The following is a 13,894-nucleotide window of genomic DNA, read 5'->3' as shown; positions in this document are numbered from 1 at the left end:
ACCAACAACTCTTTCAAAAAATTACTCACGAACACCTTATCCCGATCTAGTAGTATGGACTTAGGAGGACCATGCAACCTATAGATGTGATTTAAATACAATTGTGTGGATGTAATTGTGCCACATCCACTACAGAGAAAGGATACTGTAAAGCTACAAAATGTGCTCCTTTGCTCAATTTGTCAACCACTACCCAAATAACCTCCTTATTACCGGATTTAGGTAATCCCTCAACAAAATCCATAGCTATGTCTTCCCAGACCCCTTTAGGAATAGGTAGAGGTTGCAACATACCCGGATAAGCTACTGTTTAAGACTTACACTACTGAAAAACAGTACACTTCTTAATATAAGTTGATATGCACAAAATACAATATATAAATCATATCAAATGAGGTATAAAAACAACCTTTTTTAGTACTAATGTTGGAGAGAGTGTGTTTCTTTGTTTACATTTGATTTTCAGGATAAAAAGAGCTTAAACGGACAAAAGGAACAAATTAACGTTGAAAACCAACATAAATACGAAGAAAAGAAGTTGGTACACTATACCAACCCTGAAAGCTTCACCCCAAAGACAAATTAACAAGACCAGAACCCAAGCACGGGGCTGTGTGTCACACCCCCAAAATCCACCTGCGGAGTATCACCCATTGGGAGCGTGACATGACCAGGATCAAGCCACCAATCATATTGAACATGTAATAAATAGTAATAATTATCCATCAATACGAAAGGGGTTTATCAAACCAACATAATTAAGTGTAGCGGAAGCATTAAAGTAAAATCCAAACATAAGTGTTAACGTATGAAATATCATAAGTGTTTAGTAAGCATTCACGAATCCTTGTCCACAACGACCCGCTCCTCCTTGTGCAAGCTCCATATGATACCTAAGGTCCTGCAAGGCATGCAGCAAAGAATCAACAACTAGTTGAGCGAGTTCACAGAAAGTAAGTTCATAATAGTAATGCGTAAGTTCATCTAGTGGGGGCTTCCCATTTTGGTACTTACTACTGGTGAGGGCTTCTCACATTTATCCTTTATAAGGGGGCTTCCCATTTTGGTACTTACTACTGGTGAGGGCTTCTCACATTTATCCTTTATAAGGGGGCTTCCCATTTTGGTACTTACTAGACTATTTGCAACCATGTGTTCTACTTAAACCGAGAACAGGAATACGTACTAGGTCACGCAGGATTTACGTGAGTGTCCTTCCCCGAGGACAGTGGTACGCGTGGGGTTTACATAGGATTTACGTAAGCGTCCTTCCGACCCGGAAGACAGTAGTGGGTATTAAATTACGCAGGATTTACGTAAGTGTCCTCCCGACCCGGGAGACAATGGTAGATACTAGTTTACGCAGGTTTTACGTAAGTGTCCTGACTATCCTGAGGACGATGGTCTATAGTCTAGTGATTGTGTACGTACGAGTAATCATTCCATAACAAACATTCCAACCCAATTCCCGACCCGGGAATCCCATGCCTTGGCTGTGTGAACTCACTTTGGTTTGCTCGGCAGATACACAATAAAGGGAGGGTTCTTGAACTAACAGCGATCAATCACGTCCTAACAGGGTTATCATAGAAGTCAGGTTTTGACTTAGATAATACACGTTTGATTCATACAAGTTAACATGTTTACTGACACGTATAGATCATGGCAACACTTAGCAGTCAAACAATCCATTTAACTTGTGTAACTAACATCAGCCCAACAATAATCTGGCCCAACATGTTGTGCGATCCACAACACGTTGTGCGATCCGCATAACCCCGGCCCAAATAACATAACTGACCCAACATGCATATGCGGCCCAAATATAACACATAAGTGACTTGTGCGACCCGGTTAGTCTTGTGCGACCAAACTGGGTTGTGCGATCGGCCCTAATACTCAGCCCATGTCTACAGCCCAACAAATAATATGCGGCCCAATAGTTAACACTATTGTGCGATCCAAAGGATCTTGTGCGAGTCAGATGGGCTTGGGCGGTCCAATAACAATGGTAATAACTATCTAACATAACCATGGCCCAATCCAAATAGACCAAGCCCAGCTTGTGCGATCAGGTCAATCTTGTACGACCGAGAGCTTGTGCGGTTGGATCAGATCTTGATGATCTGACCTTGTGTGATCGGCTGACTAGTGCGATTGGGCCTCTTGTGCGACTAGGGGACCTTGTGTGATTCGTAACAAACTTCCAAATATCATGCCATCGGTTACAATCAATTAACAGTTTCCAATTTTACATCAATCAATCAACAAAATCAAAGATTCTATCCCATCCCTTAATCGATCAAACAAGCATAATCTATCACAAATTCATATGAACCCTAACCTAAACATACGAACAATTTAACAAGCATGAAATCCGATTTATGAACATTGGTTCTCGAAACAGCAAGATAAGATCCGATTTGCATGAACATCAACAACAATCAAACCTCCTAAATTCACAAGCAAGGCGTAGCAACATCAAATCGGTTCTAGCTTAACATCATGCAATAATATATACAAGAACAACACATATTCAATCCTAATCGGTTGATCTAAGCATGGAACATATAAATCACAGTGTACATCATACAATCAAGTACCAAACAACACCAAAACACTAACCGGATGGAAGTAGAGGATCGATCCGGTTCGCAAGCTTCGAAGGGTGTGTGTGTGCCGTTGGGTTCTCAAGCAAAACAAGAGAAGAGAGAAAGTCGTCTAGGGTTTCTTGTGTGTGATAGTGTTGTTGTGACAAATGAGGATTAAACATCCTCACATGTGTTATGCTATCCAAAGAAGGAGTGGGCCGAACCCTCAATGGGCTGCCCCTGATTCGGATGTAAGTAACACGGCCCAAAGGGCTTGTGCGATCGGGTGGATGTTGTGCTCTTCATTTATGTTGTGCGGTTTGGGTTGTGTGCTTAACATACATACACGTGACACATAAAGCACATAACATTTCATAAAATCATTAAATAGTAAACTTTCACATAAGCACGTAACGTTACAAGATAAATCTAAAGTTCGAGTTGTCACATTATCCCCAACTAAAAAGAAATTTCGTCCCGAAATTTGGTACGCACTCACTGAGGAAGCTAGGTAAGTTCAATCGTTCACTGGTTTTCCTGGTGTGTCACATCCTCCCCCCGTTGATCTGGAATTTCGTCCCGAAATTCCGTAGTAGTAGCTTCAGCCTCAGTAGTGGTTGCATTGGTTCCGAATAACTAGGGGTACTTTTCTGTCATCCTGTCTTCGCGTTCCCAGGTGTACTCTGGGCCACGTTTGGAGTTCCAACGTACTCGAACAAGAGGGATTCTCTTGTTTTTGAGGACCTTCACATCCCGGTCCGTGATTTCAACTGGTTCCTCGACGAACTGCAACCGCTCGTCGATAGTGAGTTCTTTGAAAGGAATGATAAGGGTCTCATCTGATAGGCACTTCTTCAGATTCGACACGTGAAAGACGTTGTGAACTGCACCGAGTTCAGCTGGTAAGTTCAACTTGTAGGCCACTTTGCCGATTTTCTCAATGATTACGAATGGTCCGACGTACCGCGGATTTAGTTTGCCCCGTTTGCCAAAACGAACCACACCCTTCCAGGGTGAGACTTTTAATAACACCCGGTCCCCGACCTGAAATTCCAAAGGCTTTCTACGCTTGTCCGCGTAGGCTTTCTGACGGTCGCGTGCTGCCGCCATGCGTTGTCGTATCTGTGCTATCTTTTCGGTGGCGTCCACTACAATCTCTGGACCCGTAATCTGACTGTCCCCCACCTCTGCCCAACAGATAGGTGACCGGCATTTACGTCCGTACAATGCCTCGAATGGAGCGGCTTGTATGCTGGTGTGATAACTGTTATTGTATGAGAACTCCACTAAAGGGAGGTGTTTTTCCCAGTCGTTGCCGAAATCGATAACACATGCCCGAAGCATGTCTTCAAGGGTTTGGATCGTACACTCAGACTGCCCATCCATCTGAGGGTGATATGCTGTGCTCATGTCTAATCGTGAGCCGAAAGATTTGTGCATCGCTTGCCATAGTTCTGATGTGAATCGTGCATCCCGATCCGAAATGATAGAAGTGGGCACCCCGTGCCTCGAAACAACTTCTTTAAGGTAGATGTCTGCGAGAGTGGAGAACTTATCCGTTTCCTTTATAGCCAGGAAGTGTGCAGACTTGGTGAGTCGATCCACGATCACCCATATGGTATCATTCCCACGCTGGGATCTAGGTAGGCCTGTAACGAAATCCATGGAAATTTCTTCCCATTTCCATTGAGGTATCTTGGGCTGCTGAAGTAGGCCAGCTGGTTTCTGATATTCAACCTTGACTCTCGCACAGGTCAAGCATTTTCCAACGTACGTAGCGATGTGGGCCTTCATGCTAGGCCACCAATAAATAGTTCTGATGTCGTGGTACATTTTATCCGACCCTGGGTGTACCGAGTAGCGAGACTTGTGTGCTTCGTCCATCACAAGTTCGCGTAGACCGCCATAAAGTGGGACCCAAATACGCCCCGTTACATAGTAGGCGCCGTCTGCCTTCTGTTCTAATCGTTGTCGTGAGCCGCGTAAGGCTTCAGTCTTGACGTTTTCGGGCTTCAATGCTTCTACCTGAGCATTTCGTATCTGTGCTGGAAGGCTAGACTGAATCGTAAGCTGTAGCGCTCGCACGCGCCGTGGTAGAGTGTCTTTCCGACTGAGGGCATCAGCCACAACATTGGCCTTGCCTGGATGGTACTTGATAGCGCATTCGTAATCGTTCAGTAGTTCGACCCATCGCCGTTGACGCATGTTCAAATCCTTCTGTTTAAGGATATGCTCGAGACTCCTGTGATCGGTGTAAATCGTGCACCTGGTACCGTACAGGTAGTGTCGCCATATCTTAAGAGCGAAAACAACAGCTCCCAGCTCTAAATCGTGCGTTGTGTAGTTCCGTTCATGAATCTTAAGTTGGCGCGAAGCGTAAGCAATAACCTTATCCCGCTGCATCAATACACACCCAAGACCCTGGATGGATGCATCACAATATACTACAAAATCGTCCGTGCCCTCAGGCAATGAGAGGATAGGTGCACTGCAAAGTCTATCCTTTAAGTGCTGAAAAGCAGCCTCCTGGGGATCTCCCCAACGGTAGGTGACACCCTTCTGTGTCAGTAGCGTAAGCGGCTGAGCAATCTTTGAGAAATCCTTGATAAACCGTCTGTAATAACCCGCCAAACCCAAGAATTGGCGTATTTCCATTGGAGTACGTGGGGCAGGCCAGTTTCTGATCGAGTCTACCTTGGATGGATCAACATGGATCCCATCCTTGTTCACTACGTGGCCTAGAAAGTGGACTTCACGAAGCCAGAAGTCGCATTTCGAAAACTTAGCGTACAGCTGTTCCTTTCGAAGGAGTTCCAGGATAAGACGTAGGTGCTGCTCGTGCTCCTCCTGACTCTTGGAGTAAATCAGAATGTCGTCGATGAATACTATGACGAACTTGTCTAGGTAGGGTTTGCACACCCTGTTCATAAGGTCCATAAATACAGCAGGTGCGTTCGTTAACCCGAATGGCATGACAAGAAACTCGTAATGACCGTAACGAGTTCTGAATGCGGTTTTGGAGACGTCCTCCTCCCGGACTCTCAGCTGATGATAACCTGACCTCAGGTCTATCTTCGAATAGTAGCACGACCCTTGCAACTGGTCGAATAAGTCGTCTATGCATGGAAGAGGATAACGGTTCTTCACCGTTACCTTGTTGAGTTCCCTGTAGTCTATACACATCCTGAAGGTACCGTCCGTCTTTTTCACAAATAACACTGGAGCTCCCCAAGGCGAAGAGCTTGGACGAATGAAGCCCTTTTCCAAGAGCTCTTGTAGCTGCTTTGACAGTTCCTCCAATTCTGATGGAGCTAGACGGTATGGTGCGCGAGCTATGGGTGCTGCTCCTGGAGCGAGCTCGATTTGAAATTCGACCTGACGGTGAGGCGGTAATCCAGGTAAATCTTCAGGAAACACCTGAGGGTAGTCGCGTACCACTGGGATATCCTCCAGTTTCTTTTCCTTCACTGATGCATCCGAAACGAGTGCCAAGATTGCGGTATGACCCTTCCGCAGACACTTCTGAGCCTTCAAGAAAGAGATGATGCCTACCACTGCACCACTCTTGTCACCTTGAACTTCGAGAGGTTCTTGACCAGAACGGGGAATGCGAATAATCTTCTCGCTGCATAAGATCTCTGCCTGATGTTGGGATAACCAATCCATCCCTATGACGATATCGAAGCTTCCCAAGACTATGGGAATAAGGTCGATGGAGAAAACTTGACCGGCTAAGACGATACTACAACCCCTGACTATCTGCGTGGCTTCTAAACTCTTACCATTAGCTAGTTCTACGACGTGTTTGGTGTTTAGAGGTGTTGATGTACGTTTTAACAATTTACTGGCTTTCACAGAAATATAGCTTGTATCCGCACCCGAATCAAATAAAACAGTAACATAAATATCATCGAGGAGAAACTTACCCATAACCACATTGGGATCGTTCATTGCGTCTCCTCGCCCCAGCACGAAAGCTCGACCCCTTGCCTCGTTGCCATTGTTGTTGTTGTTTCCCCCGTTGTTGTTCCCGTTGCCCTGGTTATTGTTGTTGTTGCGGTTCTGATTCTGGTTCAACTGAGGACAATCGCGTTTGTAATGACCTTCTGCCCCACACTGGAAACATCCCCGGTTTCCACGCTGTGGCTGCTGCTGCTGCTGCGGGTTCTGTGGAGCTGGTTGTTGCGGTTGCTGGTTCTGATTTGCAGGCCGTGGGCTCCTACAGTCTTTGGCCTCGTGACCCATCTTGAGACATCTTTGACAACGACCCTTGTTGCACTGGCCGCTGTGATGTCTGTTGCAGTTGTGACACTTGGGGTGAAACCCTTGATACCTTCTCTGTCTATAACCACCAGAGGATTGCTGACGAGGACTCTGGTAGTGGTCAGTCTTTTGCTGCTGAGCTTGAGATTGAACTGTTGCTGAAGCTTTGCTAGAATCCCCATCCCACTTTCGTTTGTTATCACTGGGTGTAGTGGGAGTAGCGGCTGAAGAGGTAGCACCGATGCGTTTGGGCAACTTGTTCTGTTCCACCGCCTGATCCGTGAGGCGATGAGCAAGGCGCTGGATGTCTTGGATATTATTGAGGTTTGCCGATGTAACATGGCTCTGAATCTCTGAGGCTAGACCCTTAAGGTACAATTCGATACGCTTGATTGGAGGGTCCACCATGGTTGGACACAAGATAGCCACTTCGTTCGATCGCTTCGTGTAAGCTTCTATCTCTGACCCCGTCATCTTCAAGTGATAAAACTCATTTTCCAGCTTGTGAATGTCGTCACGCGTGCAGTACTCACGCTTGATGAGTTCCTTGAAATCGTTCAAGGGTGTGGCGTTAGCAGCTACCAACCCTAAGATCTGAACTTGGGCGTTCCACCAAGTTAGTGCTATTCCTTCTAGCGTGCCAGTGGCGTATTTCACCCTACGAGCCTCAGGGCATTCGCACATCTCGAATACAGACTCGAGCTTCTCAAACCAGTGGAGGAGTCCCACTGCCCCCTCTGTGCCGCTGAAAGTACTTGGACGACAGTCCATGAAGTTCTTAAAGGTGCAAACTTGCTGCTGCGCTGGTTGACCTATTGTGTACGAATACGGCAAAGTTTAAATACAAGGGTGAATGCAGGATCTAAGGATCCTAGTGTGAATCTAAACTGCAGGGTATACTACCTGCTTGAGCAGCTGCAAGTGCCGCAGCAACTTGAGCTTCAACGAGAGCCTCTAGCTGGGCTTGTGTCATGTTAATTCGTCCAAACATGATCTTCATAGCAAAAGTAACGTAAGTGAGAATGGTTCGCGAGTAGGGCGATGACAGAAAAGCGTAAGCACGTAGGTATTCTCATGTAACAGTATCATGTGTATCTAAGCGTAATGCGAGCAAAGTTCTATATAGTTCTAGCATACAGGCAATAAACACAAACCTTATTACCTAGGATGTCGAGTCTTGCACGTGGAGCGAAGCGTCGTTGTGGATCGTTGAGAGCACTGTTCGGGTTATAGTCTGGTTTTAATAAAAACGTTTTCCTATATTAAAACCAAGTTCTCTATAACCAATGGCTCTGATACCAATCTGTCACACCCCCAAAATCCACCTGCGGAGTATCACCGCTTGGGAGCGTGACATGACCAGGATCAAGCCACCAATCATATTGAACATGTAATAAATAGTAATAATTATCCATCAATACGAAAGGGGTTTATCAAACCAACATAATTAAGTGTAGCGGAAGCATTAAAGTAAAATCCAAACATAATTGTTAACATATGAAATATCATAAGTGTTTAGTAAGCATTCACGAATCCTTGTCCACAATGACCCGCTCCTCCTTGTGCAAGCTCCATATGATACCTAAGGTCCTGCAAGGCATGCATCAAAGAATCAACAACTAGTTGAGCGAGTTCACAGAAAGTAAGTTCATAATAGTAATGCGTAAGTTCATCTAGTGGGGGCTTCCCATTTTGGTACTTACTACTGGTGAGGGCTTCTCACATTTATCCTTTATAAGGGGGCTTCCCATTTTGGTACTTACTACTGGTGAGGGCTTCTCACATTTATCCTTTATAAGGGGGCTTCCCATTTTGGTACTTACTAGACTATTTGCAACCATGTGTTCTACTTAAACCGAGAACAGGAATACGTACTAGGTCACGCAGGATTTACGTGAGTGTCCTTCCCCGAGGACAGTGGTACGCGTGGGGTTTACGTAGGATTTACGTAAGCGTCCTTCCGACCCGGAAGACAGTAGTGGGTATTAAATTACGCAGGATTTACGTAAGTGTCCTCCCGACCCGGGAGACAATGGTAGATACTAGTTTACACAGGTTTTACGTAAGTGTCCTGACTATCCTGAGGACGATGGTCTATAGTCTAGTGATTGTGTAAGTACGAGTAATCATTCCATAACAAACATTCCAACCCAATTCCCGACCCGGGAATCCCATGCCTTGGCTGTGTGAACTCACCTTGGTTTGCTCGGCAGATACACAATAAAGGGAGGGTTCTTGAACTAACAGTGATCAATCACGTCCTAACAGGGTTATCATAGAAGTCAGGTTTTGACTTAGATAATACACGTTTGATTCATACAAGTTAACATGTTTACTGACACGTATAGATCATGGCAACACTTAGCAGTCAAACAATCCATTTAACTTGTGTAACTAACATCAGCCCAACAATAATCTGGCCCAACATGTTGTGCGATCCACAACACGTTGTGCGATCCGCATAACCCCGGCCCAAATAACATAACTGACCCAACATGCATATGCAGCCCAAATATAACACATAAGTGACTTGTGCGACCCGGTTAGTCTTGTGCGACCAAACTGGGTTGTGCGATCGGCCCTAATACTCAGCCCATGTCTACAGCCCAACAAATAATATGCGGCCCAACAGTTAACACTATTGTGCGATCCAAAGGATCTTGTGCGAGTCAGATGGGCTTGGGCGGTCCAATAACAATGGTAATAACTATCTAACATAACCACGGCCCAATCCAAATAGACCAAGCCCAGCTTGTGCGATCAGGTCAATCTTGTACGACCGAGAGCTTGTGCGGTTGGATCAGATCTTGATGATCTGACCTTGTGTGATCGGCTGACTAGTGCGATTGGGCCTCTTGTGTGACTAGGGGACCTTGTGTGATTCGTAACAAACTTCCAAATATCATGCCATCGGTTACAATCAATTACCAGTTTCCAATTTTACATCAATCAATCAACAAAATCAAAGATTCTATCCCATCCCTTAATCGATCAAACAAGCATAATCTATCACAAATTCATATGAACCCTAACCTAAACATACGAACAATTTAACAAGCATGAAATTCGATTTATGAACATTGGTTCTCGAAACAGCAAGATAAGATCCGATTTGCATGAACATCAACAACAATCAAACCTCCTAAATTCACAAGCAAGGCGTAGCAACATCAAATCGGTTCTAGCTTAACATCATGCAATAATATATACAAGAACAACACATATTCAATCCTAATCGGTTGATCTAAGCATGGAACATATAAATCACAGTGTACAACATACAATCAAGTACCAAACAACACCAAAACACTAACCGGATGGAAGTAGAGGATCGATCCGGTTCGCAAGCTTCGAAGGGTGTGTGTGTGCCGTCGGGTTCTCAAGCAAAACAAGAGAAGAGAGAAAGTCGTCTAGGGTTTCTTGTGTGTGATAGTGTTGTTGTGACAAATGAGGATTAAACATCCTCACATGTGTTATGCTATCCAAAGAAGGAGTGGGCCGAACCCTCAATGGGCTGCCCATGATTCGGATGTAAGTAACACGGCCCAAAGGGCTTGTGCGATCGGGTGGATGTTGTGCTCTTCATTTATGTTGTGCGGTTTGGGTTGTGTGCTTAACATACATACACGTGACACATAAAGCACATAACATTTCATAAAATCATTAAATAGTAAACTTTCACATAAGCACGTAACGTTACAACATAAATCTAAAGTTCGAGTTGTCACACTATGCCAGCCAGGCATGGGCCGAGACCCATTCAAGATTCCAAGAGAATAAAGACAAACAGTAAATGACAAGGGACACGGGGCCGTGTCCCCTAAGCACGGGCCATGGTCAACTCTCAGATTTGCAAATTTGGGTTCGTAGAACAAGTACAGAAGACATGGGACCGTGCCGTTGACACACGAGGCCGTGTGTGTAGAAGAGCTAACACCAACATTATATGAAGACAGAGAAGGGAAGGACACGGGGTCATGCCAACCAGGCACGATGCCATGCAAAGCTGTTATTTTCAAGTATAAAAGAAGGTGATTGGCTCATTTGCAAACCATCCCTTGGCAAACCACTTCTCTCACACCTACCACCACTCCACCACCACAATACCACCATTATCCACCACTTTCATCCATCATCCATCCTTAGAGAGAGTGTGTGTGTGTAGTCTTGGGATCCCATATCGATAGTAAGAGTTTTTGTCAAATAAAGGTCATGCTTGGCTAATCTCTCACATCACTTGGTGAAGACAAAATCATTTATGTATTACTTTTGATTTCCTAGCTTTGGAAACTTTTTATTTGGGTTTGTATTAATGACTTTAATAACTAATTTTTTATACTAAAGGTATACTTTACTTAATCATTTTTTCATGTTTTTTTATTCACATATTCGTGTCTTTATTGTGTATATAAAGCGCGTTAACGGCCTGGAAGGGAGTTAGGTGGGTAGTTGGGTAAAGTTATTTCCTCGTTCAGTGTATAGATCCTGCGAGGACCTGATTCAAGCTTATTAGTAGTTCCCTTAAGGCAGATAGCATCAAATTGGGGGAAGTAAGAATGGCTTGCAATCCCTTATAAACTAACCACTATTAAAACTTTAAACCGGCCTTGCGGGACTGTATCCCTGCTGACTTAGACTAATATGACCGAGGGTAGCGTTGCCTCCAAAAAAGGGACATGCTACTTTTTGCATTAATAACTTACTTAATTATCTTTCAATAATCCGGCCTTGCGAGACTGTATCCCTGCTGACTCAGACCAATATGGCTGAGGGTAGCATTGCCTCCAAAAGAGGGACATGCCACAATAACTAAGATAATCTCTTAAAAACCCAAAGCGAGGAAATCATCAAAGGATGCATAAATGACGAGTCAGATCCAAGTGATTCTATCTTGTCTATCTATTCTATTTATTTATTTTGTTTCTTTATTTTTATTTATTTATTCAAAACAAAATTTTTCTATTTATATTTGGTTAGATTAGACGTCGACGATATTCCGGTATTAAAAGCTCTAGTGTCCTTGCACGACCCCGCTATCTTACCATCACTATATTATGCCAACGATGGGTGCACTTGCCGTAGCGTTTAGTAGAGAGTGATATCGTGTTTTTATAAATTTAAAGCTTGATGAAAGAGTAAAAAGGTACAAAAAATACATTAAAATCCGTACAGGCTCCGACACGTCAAATTTTTGGCCCCGTTGTCGGGGACCCAAGGATTTTAGGAAAGTATAAAATCGGTGACCGAATCATTTTTATGCTTTTCTAATTTTTCTTTTTAAGTTTTTCTTCTTTTTCTCCTATTTTTCTACTTTCTACAGGAATAACAAGGGGCCGTGTTTGATCAACGTGGGGCCGTGTCAGACTTACAGTATCGAAGAAGAGTTGTTTTCTTGTTACTGGAACAGAGACATGGGCCATGTTACAGGAGCACGGGGCCTTGTCAACCTTCTAGTATCTGGGAACCTGAGAATAGAAACTTTTTCTGGACAGCACAGGGCCGTGCCTACATAAGCACGGGGCCGTACTACTCTTTTGACCAAGAGTTTTTTTTTTGTTTTTGTTCGCAGAAAGTCACGTAACTTTATATAATTCGTAGGAAATACAACCTAGTGCATAATCTCCACCTCCGAAAAAGATATAAAACTGCCCCTCGACGAACCTGGGCGCTTTTGAGAAATAGACTTCAAGCTAAAAAACCGACAAAAAGCCTCAACTCCAAACCACCCCATGGCGGATCAACACAGTCTCATGGATTACCTATGGCCTGCGGTCGGTAATCTTGGAGCCGCTATTAACCCTCCTAATATCGATGCTAATAACTTAGAGCCTCGACCACACCTAATCCAAATGCTCCAAAATTTTGCCACCTTTCACAGCCTACCAAATGAAGATCCCCATTTACATATTACCAATTTTTTTTGGAAATATGTGACACCTTTCGGACCAATGGAACCTCCAACGATGTTATCCGGCTCCATATGTTCCATTTTTCCCTTAAAGACCGAGCAAAAGCTTGGCTAAACACCTTCCCAAATGGGTCCGTGCACACTTGGGTTGAACTTGCCCAAAAATTTCTCTGCAAATATTTCCATCCCGCTAAAACCGCTAAACTCATGACTGAGATTAACTCCTACTCTCAAGACGACGGGGAATCATTGTATAAGGCATGGAAAAAGTTCAAGGAGCTATCAAGGAAATGCCCACATCATGGTGTTGAACGTTGGCAACAAGTGTCCATTTTCTACAATGGACTCTTACCACACACAAGGCAAATCCTAGATTCTGGCTTCGGGGGACTCCTTGGGAATCAGTGTCCCGATGAAATTTATAATGAAATTGAAAAAATTGCTTAAAATAGTTTTCAATGGTCCACTCCTAGGGGTTCAAAATCCATAGCCTCGGGCGCCCACAAAGTGGATGAAACCACTTCTGTGCAAGCCCAAATCTAAGCCTTAACTTCAAAATAAAGAAACTTGAATCAAATGAAGCGGCTTCGGTTATGGCTTGTGAAGATTGCGGTGGCCCCCATGAAAATTGGAGTTGTATGAAAGATTTTGAAAATCAAACGTAAGTGGTAAATTACCTAAATAACTTGCCACGTCTACCGGGGGCTCCAAGTAACTCTTTCACTCCCGAGTGGCGAAATCACCACAACTTTAGTTAGAGAGAATCGGAGGGAAATAACCAACAAAATCAAAATCAACGATCTAACTTTCAACAACAACCCCGAAATGAGTAACAAGGCTTCCAACCACAACAAGGAGGAAGAGAAAGACTTGAGGATCTAATCACTCATCTTTTCTCTGAATCCAAAAAAAGGTACGCGGAGAGGTTCCTACAAACCGATGCTGAACTTAGGAACCAACGGGCTAGCATGCAAACTATTGAAAAAAAAGTATGCCAATTAGCCCAAAATTTCTCCAAAAGACCACAAGGAGCCTTGCCTAGTAATACTGAACCAAACCCAAAAGCCCGAGTAAACTTTATCAACTTAAGAAACCGGAAGATAGGATCCGATGATGAACCATCACCACGCCA

At 44.1% G+C, this 13,894-nt stretch overlaps 1 non-coding gene across 1 annotated transcript; it reads right to left on the bottom strand.

The window, feature by feature from the left end:
* Positions 1-12,963: 12,963 nt before the first annotated feature.
* Positions 12,964-13,070, bottom strand: LOC118488557. The gene has a single exon (XR_004885101.1). It is a non-coding gene; the product is annotated as a small nucleolar RNA R71 (small nucleolar RNA).
* Between the last annotated feature and the right edge of the window lie 824 nt (positions 13,071-13,894).

The sequence above is a fragment of the Helianthus annuus genome, chromosome 16, assembly GCF_002127325.2.
Source record: "Helianthus annuus cultivar XRQ/B chromosome 16, HanXRQr2.0-SUNRISE, whole genome shotgun sequence".
In the NCBI taxonomy this organism is placed as follows: domain Eukaryota; kingdom Viridiplantae; phylum Streptophyta; class Magnoliopsida; order Asterales; family Asteraceae; genus Helianthus; species Helianthus annuus.
The sequence above is the reverse complement of the archived record's forward strand: the minus strand, read 5'-3'. Positions and strand labels throughout refer to the sequence as shown.